Here is a 13,746-nt window from a genome sequence, read left to right as displayed (position 1 = left end):
TCAGGCTGGGACAGGATAGGAGCAGTGACAAAAGCTTGTTTTAAAAACTGGAAGGCTGCGATGGCTTCAGAGGGCCAGTTGGCTGGATTAGCCCCTTTTTTTGTGAGTGCGGTGATGGGTGCAATCAGCGTGGAGAAGCCTCGAATGAATTTCCTGTAGTAGTTGGAAAACCCTATAAAGCGTTGGACTGCTTTGAGGGAAGTGGGTTGTGACCACCCATTAATAGCCTCTAATTTCTCTGGATCCATACGTAGGTCGAACCCAGAAATGATGTATCCGAGGAAGGGCACAGAAGGGACTTCGAAAGTACACTTGGAAATTTTGCCATACAGTTTGTTTCTGCGAAGACGAGACAATACTTCCTTGACCTGAGTTCGATGAGAGGATAAGTCTTTTGAAAAAATGAGGATGTCATCGAGGTATACCACAAGGCAAACGTAGAGCATGTCCCTAAAGACCTCGTTTACAAATTGCTGGAATACTGCTGGGGCATTACAAAGACCGAAAGGCATTACCAGGTACTCGTAATGACCATCCCGGGTGTTAAATGCGGTCTTCCACTCGTCACCTTCACGGATTCTTATTAAGTTGTATGCCCCACGGAGATCCAATTTGGTGAAGACTTGGGCACCACGCACTCGGTCAAAAAGTTCTGTAATAAGAGGAAGCGGGTAACTGTTCTTGACTGTGATACTGTTTAAACCCCGGTAATCGATGCACGGGCGGAGGCCTCCATCTTTTTTCTTTACAAAAAAGAAACCTGCGCCTGCTGGTGAACTTGAGCGCCGGATGAAGCCTTTCTGAAGATTCTCTTGTATGTATGCCGACATGGCTTGTGTCTCAGGAACGGACAATGGGTAAGTTCGACCTTTAGGGGGGAATTTCTCTGAGAGAAGGTCAATTTTACAGTCCCAATCACGATGAGGAGGAAGAGTATCAGCGGACTGCTCGCAGAACACATCAGCGAATTCACTATAGACTTCAGGGAGACCAGGAAGAATTTTTACATTGGCTGAACGAGTGGGCACCACTGACTTGATACACTGCTGTTGGCAATGAGAACTCCATTGCTCGATCTGTAGCGTCTTCCAATTGATGTTTGGGTTATGAAGACGAAACCAGGGAAGACCAAGGACGATTTCATAAGAAGATTTGGGAATAACGAGAAATTTGATCTGTTCCTGGTGCAGCATGCCGACTCTGAGGGTGAGGAGACTGGTACAGAAGCGAACCTCACTGCCTGGGATTCTGCTGCCGTCAACTGCTGTCACAGCTAGGTGTGGAACTAGTGGTTCCATTGGAATCTTCAGTTTAGCGACCAGGTCTTGAGAAATAAAGTTCCCGGCCGAGCCGGAGTCTGCCAGGGCGGTACTGGAATGGGTACCAGTAGGGGTATCCAAAGATACGGGTAAGACAAAGTCATATTCTGGAGGAGATTTTGCCACTTGACCCAACCTGACTCCTCCCTTGCAGGTTAGGCCCGGTCGTTTCCCGAACGCTCGGGACAATTGTTAATGAAATGGCTAGGAGCAGCACAATATATGCACAGGCGATTGCGCTGCCTACGGGTGCGTTCTTCGGGAGTCAGTCGTGATCTACCCACTTGCATTGGTTCTTCACGCGTAGGAGACTCAGAACGAATCTTGGGAGAAACTTTGGGAATTAACTTCTTGTGTTTTTCTAGTCCTCTCTCACGAAGACGTAGATCAATCTTGACACATAGAGATATGAGATCTTCCAAGGGGGTAGGAAGGTCGCGAGATGCCAGCTCATCTTTGATCCGGTCAGAAACTCCTAACCAGAAGGCAGCTGTCAGGGCTTCATTGTTCCACTGTAATTCAGACGCGAGAGTTTGAAAGTGGATTACATACTGCCCCATGGGGCGGGACCCTTGCTTAACCTGGAGGATGTCGGTAGCTGCTGACACGGGTCGACCTGGCAAGTCGAATATGCGGCGGAAGGTCAGGAGGAATTGGTCATAGTCTGTCAGCAGAGGATCTGCTTTTTCCCATAAGGGTGATACCCACTTCAGGGCCGAGCCAGTTAATAATGACACCATGTATGCGAATTTAATTCTGGCCGTAGGAAAGTTATGAGGAACCAATTCGAACTGAATTTGGCACTGGTTGATAAACCCTCTGCAGGTCTTGGGGTCACCATCGTATTTGGTGGGTGCTGGCAGGTGGAGACGGGATGATAAAGCTGGTGTTGCTGATCTTACGGTAGTGGTTGACACAGAAGTCGACAGGGACTGTTGCAGGGTGTCCAACCGACTGGATACATCTTGTAAGAATTTAATCACCTGTTGCTGAGTAGCTTCTTGGGTCTCCATTCTGGCAGCAACATTTTGAAGAACCGCTGGTCCCACACTTGGGTCTTGGGCCGAGTCCATCGGCCTTGAATATACTGTCAGGTTCTGGGTCTGCTGTGTTCCCGGCCCTGACCGTGGTGGACCAGTGGAGGGCGCTGTGTAGCGGAAGGCCGGAGGCCTGATGAATGACATGCACAGAGGCACTGCCTTGCGTACCAGAGTGTTGGCTGAAACCAGAAACAGAGGCGCGGAGTCTAACCTGCCAGCGGTATTCACCAGAGACCCCCGCAAGGGGATATGGACTTCGCTGCGTCTGACAGGCAGGTCGCGGCCCTCTGCCCTGGTCCTCTGGACGTAGGCGGAGAGTGGTAGTGATATTGGAGACACTGGGAATTGGAATAGTCTCTGGAGGGCACAGTGTGAAAGTGTCAACACTGATGTCGACAGCAGGGTCGATGAGATCACTCAACTGCACGATGGTTGTTTTGCAGGAGGCTTCTGGAGATGGTATGCCAGGTAAAGATGGTAACAGGAATAATACTCGACTGCAGAGTGGAATGGCAGGAGTCTTCTGGAGATGATAAACCAGGTAGTATGCAGGAAACTGCGAGAGGTACACGGGGAGACCGGATAACCAGGAGCCTTTGGAAACAGCTGAACACAGGAGGGACTGAGGTCAGATGAACACATATTCAAGGCGATGACTGTGAGTTAGAAGCCGGAATATATCCCCCTTGCTGCGCACTGATTGGTTAGCGTCAGCAGCACCAATCAGTCCAGGGAAAGAGTGAGTACACCTGAGAGGTGTGCAGGTGTGTGGGTCAGAGGTCACCCTGGCTGGACCGTGGGATTGGACCCTCTGGTCAGCTGAGCGCATGTGTCCTGGCGGCGCCCATGACGCGCGGGCTCCAGCGTGCCGGCATGTCGATTGCACGGGTCAACACCAGCCAAACATGGGACATCTCGCCAGGCGCTGACAGCTACCAGAGGCCTTACTCTCACCGCGGACCACCGGGAAGGTAATGGACGTGGTCTCAGACGGGGCTGAGACCCACGGTTTGTGACAGGGCTCACATAGGAGGCCATACTCAGAGGGAGATACTACATCTTCCATAGGGCTCACATAGGAGGCCATACTCAGAGGGAGACTCTGCACCTGCCATAGGGCTCTCATAGGAGGCCATACTTAGATGGAGACTCTGTACCTACCATAGGGCTCACATAAGAGGCCATACTCAGAGGGAGATACTTTACCTTCCATAGGGCTCACATAGGAGGCCATACTCAGAGGGAGATACTACACCTTCCATAGGACTCACATAGGAGGCCATACTCAGAGGGAGATACAACATCTTCCATAGGGCTCACATAGGAGGCCATACTCAGATGGAGACTCTGCACCTGCCATAGGGCTCACATAGGAGGCCATACTCAGAGGGAGATACTACACCTTTCATAGGACTCACATAGGAGGCCATACTATGAGGGAGATTCTACATCTTCCATAGGGCTCACATAGGAGGCCATACTCAGATGGAAACTCTGCACCTGCCATAGGGCTCACATAGGAGGCCATACTCAGAGAGAGATACTACACCTTCCATAGGGCTCACATAGGAGGCCATACTCAGAGGGAGATACTACACTTTCCATAGGGCTCACATAGGAGGCCATACTCAGATGGAGACTCTGCATCTGCCTTAGGGCTCACATAGGAGGCCATACTCAGAGGGAGATACTACACCTTCCATAGGCCATAATCAGATGCCATAAGGCTGGTGCAAGTTTCAATTATGCAATTGATGGTGTGTCCATAGAAGCACAAATAAATATTTCAGCACCTATGGATGATGCAAGTTGGTGTCTCAGTCCTAGCAGACTCATATGCATGGATGTACACCATGGAAGGACTTTGTAGCAGCAGTTAGATAATGTCAACGTCTGACCGGCAATATGGACGTGGCTGTATCTGACTATAATCCTATGCCTATGCCTTGGGCCTTGGGCCAGCTCTGCATGTATTAATGAAGAAAAGTAAGAAAAGTTGCCACTATTTGGAAGCGATCTGTGAAATGCTAAGGGCCTACTTTTGTGTTCATTCAGGGTGAATAGAATGGGTCTGTGAACCAAGATGGATAAAAAAATTTGGGGGGAGTTGCAAAAATGTGTAATTTATGATTTGGCAACAACATAAAGTGGCAGTGAGAACCTGTAGGCCGCTTTAGCATCAGATGTACAAACCTTGACAATCACAATGCTCCCGAGTAGACTGCTGCAGAGACAAAATTTGCCCCAAAACAATTAGAACCTCAGAGGCAGGAATAGCTTTCTGCACCAAACTGGGGGCGATTCATGCCTGTTTGCTAGGATGCATATACTCGCAGCCTAGGGAACAGGTCAGCGCCAACCGCCGATTCTCAGTCTTTTCCTCTCAGGAACACACTTGCTTTTCCCCAACTGCTTCTCTCCATCATGTCATACTCTAGTTCAGGGCTGGGCAACACCGGCCCTCCAGATGTTGATGAACTACACATCCCAGCATGCCTTGCATCAGTTTCAGCATGGCCACATAGCAAAACTAATGCAAAGCATCCTGGGATGTGTAGTTCATCAACATCTGGAGGGCCGGTGTTGCCCAGCCCTGCTCTAGTTTATCTTCTTCTTGCAAGCTCCTCTCAGCTAGGAACGGGTGGCAACCATTCATAGCTTGCCACTGATGGTCGATGATTTTACCATCAAGAAGACTAGTGTTATCCACCGACCTCCACATTCACCAGATCCCTATCCAAAAGAGCATCTTTGGGATGTGGTAGAACAGGAGATCTGCATCACAAATATGCAACAACTGTGCGTTGATATCCAGTAAACATGTCGAAATCACTAAGGAATCATTCCAATACCATGTTAAATCCATGCCACCTAACTGGAAATATATTGTGTATACATAGATGGCATTACCAGAGGTGAACTAAGGTGGTCAGTTAGAGCACCAACATTTGGAAAGTGTATAAAATACTGAGGGAATATTTACCTTTAGGGGGATTCCAGCATAATGTAAACATCCCTAATATTAATGTACAGTAGGTGGTATCAGAGATGTCTGCTACGGTTCCCCCATTTCTAGGTGCCATAGCAGTCCCCATAGAGGTCATTATAATGTGAGATATACCAAATTACGGAATGCAAAGCACAATATTCAGTGTGTACTGTTCAAGTTTTTAGGGGTAGACTGCAATTCCCAAAGGGACATGGATACCAGCTCATACATTTTTCTATTTTCTATTAAAATTAGTATTTTGTCATTCTTTTTCTAGAACACCATGCCAGATTGGTAGCTGTATTTGCAGCTATCTAGTCTGCCGAGGCAAATCTTTTCTGGTGACTTGTCCTGTATGCGTAACATCACACTGTTATATATGGCCATCTATTTGAAGTATCAAGAGAAATCCTCTATAACAATGGGAGGACTGTGTCCTGAAGGCTCCCTTATTAGATTGGTACTAGATGACCTTTTAATTTGGGTAGAGTAAAATAAGATATTCAGGCTCTTGGTAATCTATTAACCAGCTCAGTTGTGAGCTGGATTCACTAGAGGACACACACACGTTTTGCACCTAGGAATAGGAACTACTACCCATCTCTTTTTCCTCTAAATGGTAACTATACGGCCTTGATTGGTTAATAGATTACCAAGAGCCTGAATATCTTATTTTACTCTACCCAAATTATATGGTCATCTAGTACAAAATTTGTTAAAGAGGTCTTAAAAGAATATCCACCTAATGAAATTATCTCTATACTATTGAACACCCGAGACAACTCCCTCACCAATCTAATAAGGGAGCCTTCAGGACACAGTCCTCCCATTGTTATAGAGGATTTCTCTTGATACTTCAAATAGATGGTTCCAAGAGATCTTTTACCCCTGATGAAGTCTTTGTGATGAAACGCGTTGGTTATGCTGCATTTATAAATAAAAAACAACTGTATACACCAAGACGTACACCAGCCATCAGAATGAATATTTATCTACTTTAATAAATATTTTAAAGCTGTGTATATTGGTTGTGTTTGTGAATATGGAATGATTTCCATTCTTAATACAGGGCGCTGTTAACACTATTGGTAAAATATATATATATATATACATATATATCTATATACACATATGTGGTGGAGAGCGGGCACACGCCGGAGTAACATTAGCTGTGGAGTGCCGGACCCTCTTGGTTCTTATACACATATACATGCAGGATATATACATGCAGGATATATACATGCAGGATATATACATGCAGGAAGCTGGTTTTCCTGGGCAATAAACATATCCAATGTATGCATCATTCATTAACACAGATATATTTCATTACTGCTATGAAAAAAGGATTACTGCTAGTATTAAGAAAACAAGTTAATGAAGGAACAGTCAAACATGATACCTGGAGGCTGGGCTGATGAACCAGTGGGGTTGTCATGTTACAGACATGTGCGGAGAAAAAGGACAATAGAAGATGGTTTAGATAGGATTACTGGTTGCCAGATTTTCAATATTCATCATACAGCTGCTAGGCAGAATGGGATTTCCATGGACATTTGGAAATATGTGAGGTAATCCTTACTTATTAGGTAACTTGATTATGTTCACACTAATTAAATGTTTTTATATCACTTTGGCCTACAGTGTATTATATTTCCCTCATAATAGAGGATGACTATTTATATCGCTGAGTTTCCTGAGTTCTTTTTATACCAGCATATATGTCATATGACATGCATACTAAAACGCTCCAAAGAGTTAGCGTTAGTGCATGTGGCATTGGGCTGAACCGGTTGCTCATACGGATTCGTTATGGAATCCCGACAGTCAAAATCCCGAATGGGTCATAATACCGACAAGGACAAAATCCCGACAAGGTCAAAATCCCGACATTTAAAATCCTGACAAGGATTTGACCTTGTCGGGATTTTAAATGTCGGGATTTGGTCCTTGTCTGGATTTTAAATGTCGGTATTTTGACCTTGTCGGGATTTTGTCCTTGTCGGGATTTTGTCCTTGTCGGGATTTTGTCCTTGTCGGTATTTTGACCCATTCCGGATTTTGACTGCATCCCGCTCATACGTTGTAATACAGAATGCTAAATTTGTGACTTGCAAAAGTATGCCACTTAATAATGCTCTTGTTGAAATAACAGCATCTGTTGGGTCATTTTCTACCAGATTTGCACAGTTTCTTAGTGAATGTTGACACACAGGAGTAAAACAAAGTTAGTTTGTGCAAGGCCCAACTGAAACATAATTTTTTTCCCCTGCCAATATATTACATGATTGTAAGCTTGCAAGCAGGGCCCTCCTACCTCTATATCGGTCTGTTACTAGTACAGGTTAAGTATCCGGGACCACAAGCATTTTGGATAAGGGATTTTTCATACTTACCTGGTCCCATGGTGGTGCCTTGATGGTCCCCTGGCATCCACTGTGTCCCTCGGCATCCACGACGGCCTTTAGGATCCTCTTCAATGGCGTCTCCAGTCCCAGGGGTGCATTGCGCGAGTGCACGGGTGCGCCGGTGACATCACCAGTGCTCCCACGCGCTCGCGCATGCACCCCTGGGACTGAAGATGCTGCTGAAGAGGATCCCGGAGGCCGCCGTAGACATCAAGGGACGAGTACTGTCACTGAAAGAAATAAATAATCCTCCACCGTTCTTTCAATGGAGACAGCACCATATGCAGTGACAATAGACATGTCCGTCATTATAGTGGGTGTGTTTTGGAAATGTCATTTTCTCTGGCAGTTGCAAACAGCTCTTTGCGCCTCTGCAGATTTGTGTCCATCAGAAACAAAGTCACAGGTTTACAATACCTGGGATTAAGTACAGTGGCCAAAATACAGTGATCTGATTTCAACAGATTGAGCAGCCTTTTCGGGCTGCTGACAGCATCTCCTGCATGCCCCCTGTCATTTTATGAAATAACATTAGCCTCCGCTATAAAACAAATTGTTTCAGAAAAACATGGGACTTTTTGGAATTTGCAGTTATCTGTCTGACAACATAAATTATCCCTACAATGAATGTGTTTGCTTACAATACATGTGGCAAGGGAACATGAATAATAAGCTCCAATGGGGCAGTGACTGATGTGAACATACAAATTGTCTTTGTAAAGCTCTGTGGAATATGTGTGCGCTATATAAATAACGTAATGAATAAAAATAAACATTACATATCCCCAGGAGAGTCCAAGTGGGGGTAAGCCATTGTCCAATGATGTCCTTAAGGTTCTCTAAAAGTTTCTCAGCTTTCTTATCTTGAAACCGGTCATACCCAGCATAGCCTGCCTAGGAATGAGTTGCTGTTTGTTAGCTGCTGCTCTCGTTAGTGGTAGGCCGTCACAGTCATATAGATCTGACTTTGTCATGTCCACATGTGGGTGGTTAGGTGGACAGTGGGTACGATGGCATTTTTGCCATTTTGAGTGAGGACACTAATGACACTTTTAAATGTTTCCTCTGGATTCAACTTCCCTGTCTAGGAACCGCTTGTCTAGGGAAGTTGAATCCAGAGCGGGTACACAGTACGTCAATAAACTGTGCACATCCCACTGCACTAATGGCGTATATTGGATGCATGTCTAACACCAGCATAGTTGCTATGGCCTCAGTAATCTGCTTTGCGACTGGGTGACTGCTGTCATACTTCAACTTCCTTGTTCCTTGTAAAACTAAATAGATGTCTTTTTCAACTCACAAACCATGTCACTACATACTTGCCTACCCTCCTGCATTCTGCAGGAGACTCCCTGAAATAGAAGCAATCTCCCTCTCTCCCTCATTGGTCTACCAATCTCCCTCATTTCACCTTTCCCACATTACACTGTTACATTTTTGGGGTAAAAAACGGAAATAGAGACAGATATTTACATTGAATTATCAGCACCATTTCCCAGTAGCTCTTACTAACTGCTTTGGGGCTCATCTACTTTTGGATCTAAGTCATTTTAAAAGATTCCTCTCAAATGTAGCAGTACACACCCACGCTTCTAGGTGCCACATTCACAATCTCTTTTCACAGTCTCTCCTTATATGGAACTAGACATGCCCTTTGGGTGGTGTCTGACACGCCCCCTCAATGGGGCACTGTGCAAAATTCTCGTGCCAACTATAATCTCCCTGAAATTAGTTTTCAAAAGTAGGCAAGTATGTGTCACTATGAGTCAATCATGCCTATGACATTGCCTACAGGACTACTTCCATTCCAGATTGAGGAGGCCATTTGACGATGATGGTGTTGGTGGTGTGGATTGCCGGCACTTGGATACAACAGAAAAAAGGGAGCTAGGTGTCGCTTGACTGATTATGCCGTAAGCCAAAGTTTAATTAGACAATCGGCATGATGTTATAAATCCGCAGTCCCCCTCCGCCGGGCTTCGCATTGTTAATGATCGCATATGCATATGTTAATGATGATATGCAATCATTAACACAAGGGACAGCTCTTGCGATAAGAGCTGTCCCTTGCAATGCGACCACGGCGCTGGACTTCCAGGTCTGAGACCTGGGAGTCCATCTTTGCATGCGCAGAGTGCCTGAGCCGGTCGAAGGGCATGCTGGGAGGGATCCGTTTTGGATCCCTCACACAGCGCTGCGGTAAGAAGCCCATAGGCTTCTGCAGGTAATCACTAGCTTTTGGTGGTGATTATCTCCACAGCGCTGACACTGCGGAGGGGGGTTAGATAATACAGAAATGCGGTATAAACCCTACTCTACACTGCAGTAACCCCATGTTGTGCCATTTCTTCTAGGGTTAACCTATTCAACCCAGAGTAATCCTATGTAGTGTGCCCAAGATAGCTGCATCACCTGGTACCTTGTTAGTGAGGAATACACAACTGGTGGATATTAAAAAGGCCTGCACCAACCTACCTATTGCTGTACTACCCAATACGACAGACTTAGCAGCACCCCAGGACTTATACAGCAGACAGAGCAACTCTTTTTTTTGTGGGTGCCCAAACAAAGCATTTATTTTAGCCACACTTATGGCAGACTCTGGTTGAAATGGTTGTTAAACTGTGCATTTCCTGAAACAGAAAATAAGTGCTATTATTCCAGCATGAACCTTGCTGTTTCAGCATGTTTCACATCACCTCGGTCTCCCCTTGGACTGTGAAAGGTAACGGTAAAGTTGCGAGTTGGTGACAGAACACAAGCGCTCAGTGGATATAAGAAATTTTAATGTTAAAAGTAGAGATGAGCGGGTCCTGATTCCCGAGATCCGACAGATCCGAATATCGGGGATCCGGGCCAGATCCGAGCCGGCTCGGGAGTTCCCGCCTGAATTCCGGACCAATAACGAGGCCGAACGTCATCATCGCGCTGTCGGATTCTCGCGGGAGCGGGATCTTATAAAAGACGCACGCGCGCCCCGCCATCTTCACTCCAATCTTGGAGAGGGAAGAGGGTGGTTGGGAAGCTCCGTGTGCTCCGTGCTGTGCTCTGTGCCATGTGCTCCGTGACCTGACCTGTGCCCTCACTGCCCTGTGCTCCGTGCCATGTGCTCCGTGCTGTGCTCCGTGACCTGCCCTCACTGCCCTGTGCTGTGCTCCGTGCCATGTGCTCCGTGCTGTGCTCCGTGACCTGCCCTCACTGCCCTGTGTTGTAGATTTGAGAGTCAGTGACTGTTTATAGGCCTGAGCCCTACAGTGTGATTTAACTAACTAGGTGCTGCAGTGCTCACACGCAGGGGCTGCAGTGTCCACTGTCCAGGGGCTGTCCTGTGGCCCGTGCCCTGTTGTGATTTATTTAGCCCTAAGCCCTGTGTTGTGATTTATTTAGCCCTGAACCCTGTGTTTTTTGTGATTTAACTAACTAACTCAGTGCTGCAGTGCTCACACGCAGGGGCTTCAGTGCTGCTAAGTAGTACACTGTGTACAGGGGCTGCAGTAATACAAGGGGCTGTGTCCAGTGTGACGGCCTATATCTTATCCATTGTCCAGTGTCACGAGTCACTCACGACATATATCTTGTGTCCTGTCCTGTGTGACGACTGACGACATATCCTGTGTCCAGTGTGACGACATATATCCTGTGTCCAGTGTGACGACATCTATCCATCGTCCAGTGTGACGACAATATATCCAGTGTCCAGTGTCACAAGTCACAACATATATCCTGTGTCCAGTGTGACATGTAATGTGTGCCGGCATATATCCTGTGTCCAGCGTGACATATATCCAGTGTCCAGTGTGACGACATATATCCTGTGTCCAGTGTGACGACATATATCCTGTGTCCAGTGTGACGACATATACAGTATCCTGTGTCCAGTGTGACGACATATATCCTGTGTCCAGTGTGACGACATATATCCAGTGTCCAGTGTGACATATATCCATTGTCCAGTGTGACTACATATATCCAGTGTCCAGTGTGACAGGGGCTGTGTCCAGTGTACAGGGGCTGTGTCCAGTGTACAGGGGCTGTGTCCAGGGGTTGTGTCCAGTGTACAGGGGTTGTGTCCAGTATACAGGAGCTGTGTACAGGAGCTGTGTCCTGTGTCCAGGGGCAGTGTCCAGTGTGACGGCTGTGTCCAGTGTACAGGAGCTGTGTCCCGGGTGGTGTCCAGAGGCTGTGTCCATTGTCCAGGGGCCGTGTCCAGGGGCTGTGTCCAGGGTAACGGGCTGTGTCCATTGTCCAGGGGCTGTGTCCAGGGTAACAGGCTGTGTCCATTGTCCAGGGGCTGTGTCCAGGGTGACGGGCTGTGTCCAGTGTCCAGGGGCAGTGTCCAGTGTGAAGGCTATGTCCAGTGTACAGGAGCTGTGTCCAGAGGCTGTGTCCAGTGTGACTGCTGTGTCCATTGTCCAGGGGCTGTGTCCAGTGTGATGGCTGTGTCCAGTGTACAAGAGCTGTGTCCAGAGGCTGTGTCCATTGTCCAGGGGCTGTGTCCAGGGTGACGGGCTGTGTCCAGTGTACAAGAGCTGTATCCAGAGGCTGTGTCCATTGTCCAGGGGCTGTGTCCAGGGTGACGGGCTGTGTCCAGTGTCCAGGGGCAGTGTCCAGGGGCAGTGTCCAGTGTCCAAGGGGCCGTGTCCAGTGTGACAGGCTGTGTCCAGTGTAAAGTAAGAAAAATAAATAAAAGTAATAAATAAAATAAAAACACATTTTTGGAGGATGATGGAGGAGGAAATAGTGGGAGATCAGCAACCTGATAGAAGTGCTGAAGCTGCTACCACCAGTCATGACAAGGCCGATACCTCTTTGTATTTGCTCTTTGGAGCATTTCTCTTTTTTTGGGATAGTTTATTAAACTGCCACCATGTCTGCCCCTGCAGTGCCACTCTGCCAGGTTGGAAGTGTAAGGTCCACATGTATGTGATGCCGACTGCTGTCGCTTAGCTTAGTCATCCAGCTACCTCGGTATACCCTTTTGGCCCAACTACAGTAAATGAAAACAACTTTTGTAAGCTGTTAAGTGATCAAAATTGACTAGAAATAAGTGGAAACTAATGTTATTGAGGTTAATAATACTTTAGGGGCAAAAACAGGCCCAAATTCTGTTATTTTAGCCATTTTTAGCATTTTTTCATAAAAATCCAGATCCAAAACCAAAACCAAAACCCACAAGGGTGGTTTTGCCAAAACCAATCCAGATCCAAAACACGAAGGGAGATCCAGATCCAAAACCAAAACCAAAACCCGAAAAAGTGGCTGCCGCACATCTCTAGTTAAAAGACAAAAACAGCAATCAATAAAAGAGAACTTCTTAGATGTACAGTAGAGAGGCAGTCTTACCTAGAAGGTGTTTTAAGGCCTGGGTGGATGTTATGATACAGAGTGCAGTCCGGTAAGGCACCCTGCAAGGCTCCAAAAAGTTTCTCCTGGGCAGTGCCTCCTCCGGCCCTGAGTCACTGTAGAAAAGCCAATGCGTTTCGAGCCTCCTATGGCTCTTCCTCCTGTTTATATAGGGCAATTCCATCTTGCACCTCTTTTTTAGGTGGGGTCCAAACGAACCAATCTTTTTAGCGCCAGTTGTGGCACAGCCTGTCGCTCAAATGGTTTGTTAAACACTGCATGTCCTGTTTATGTAGGACAATTTCATCTTGCACCTCTTTTTTTGGTGGGGGTCTAAACGAACCAATTATTTCATCCACAGTTGTGGCAGACCCTTTCACTAAAATGATTGGTTTGTTAAACTGTGCATGTCCCTTTAATACAACATAAGGGACAGTGGGAGGGCCCAAGGACAATTTCATCTTGCACCTATTTTCTTTGCATATTATGCTCTTTGGAGCATTTTTGGCAGAGTTTTTAAAACTGCCATCCTGTCTGCTGCTGCAGTGCCATTCTCAGATGGGCCAGGTGTTTGTGCCACCCACTTTTATCACTTAGCATATTCATCCAGCTACAGTACCTTGGTGCAACCTTTAGGCATAAAA

This window comes from Crinia signifera, chromosome 2 (genome assembly GCF_055691185.1).
Source record: "Crinia signifera chromosome 2, ASM5569118v1, whole genome shotgun sequence".
NCBI classification, from domain to species: Eukaryota; Metazoa; Chordata; class Amphibia; order Anura; family Myobatrachidae; genus Crinia; species Crinia signifera.
The sequence above is the reverse complement of the archived record's forward strand: the minus strand, read 5'-3'. Positions refer to the sequence as shown.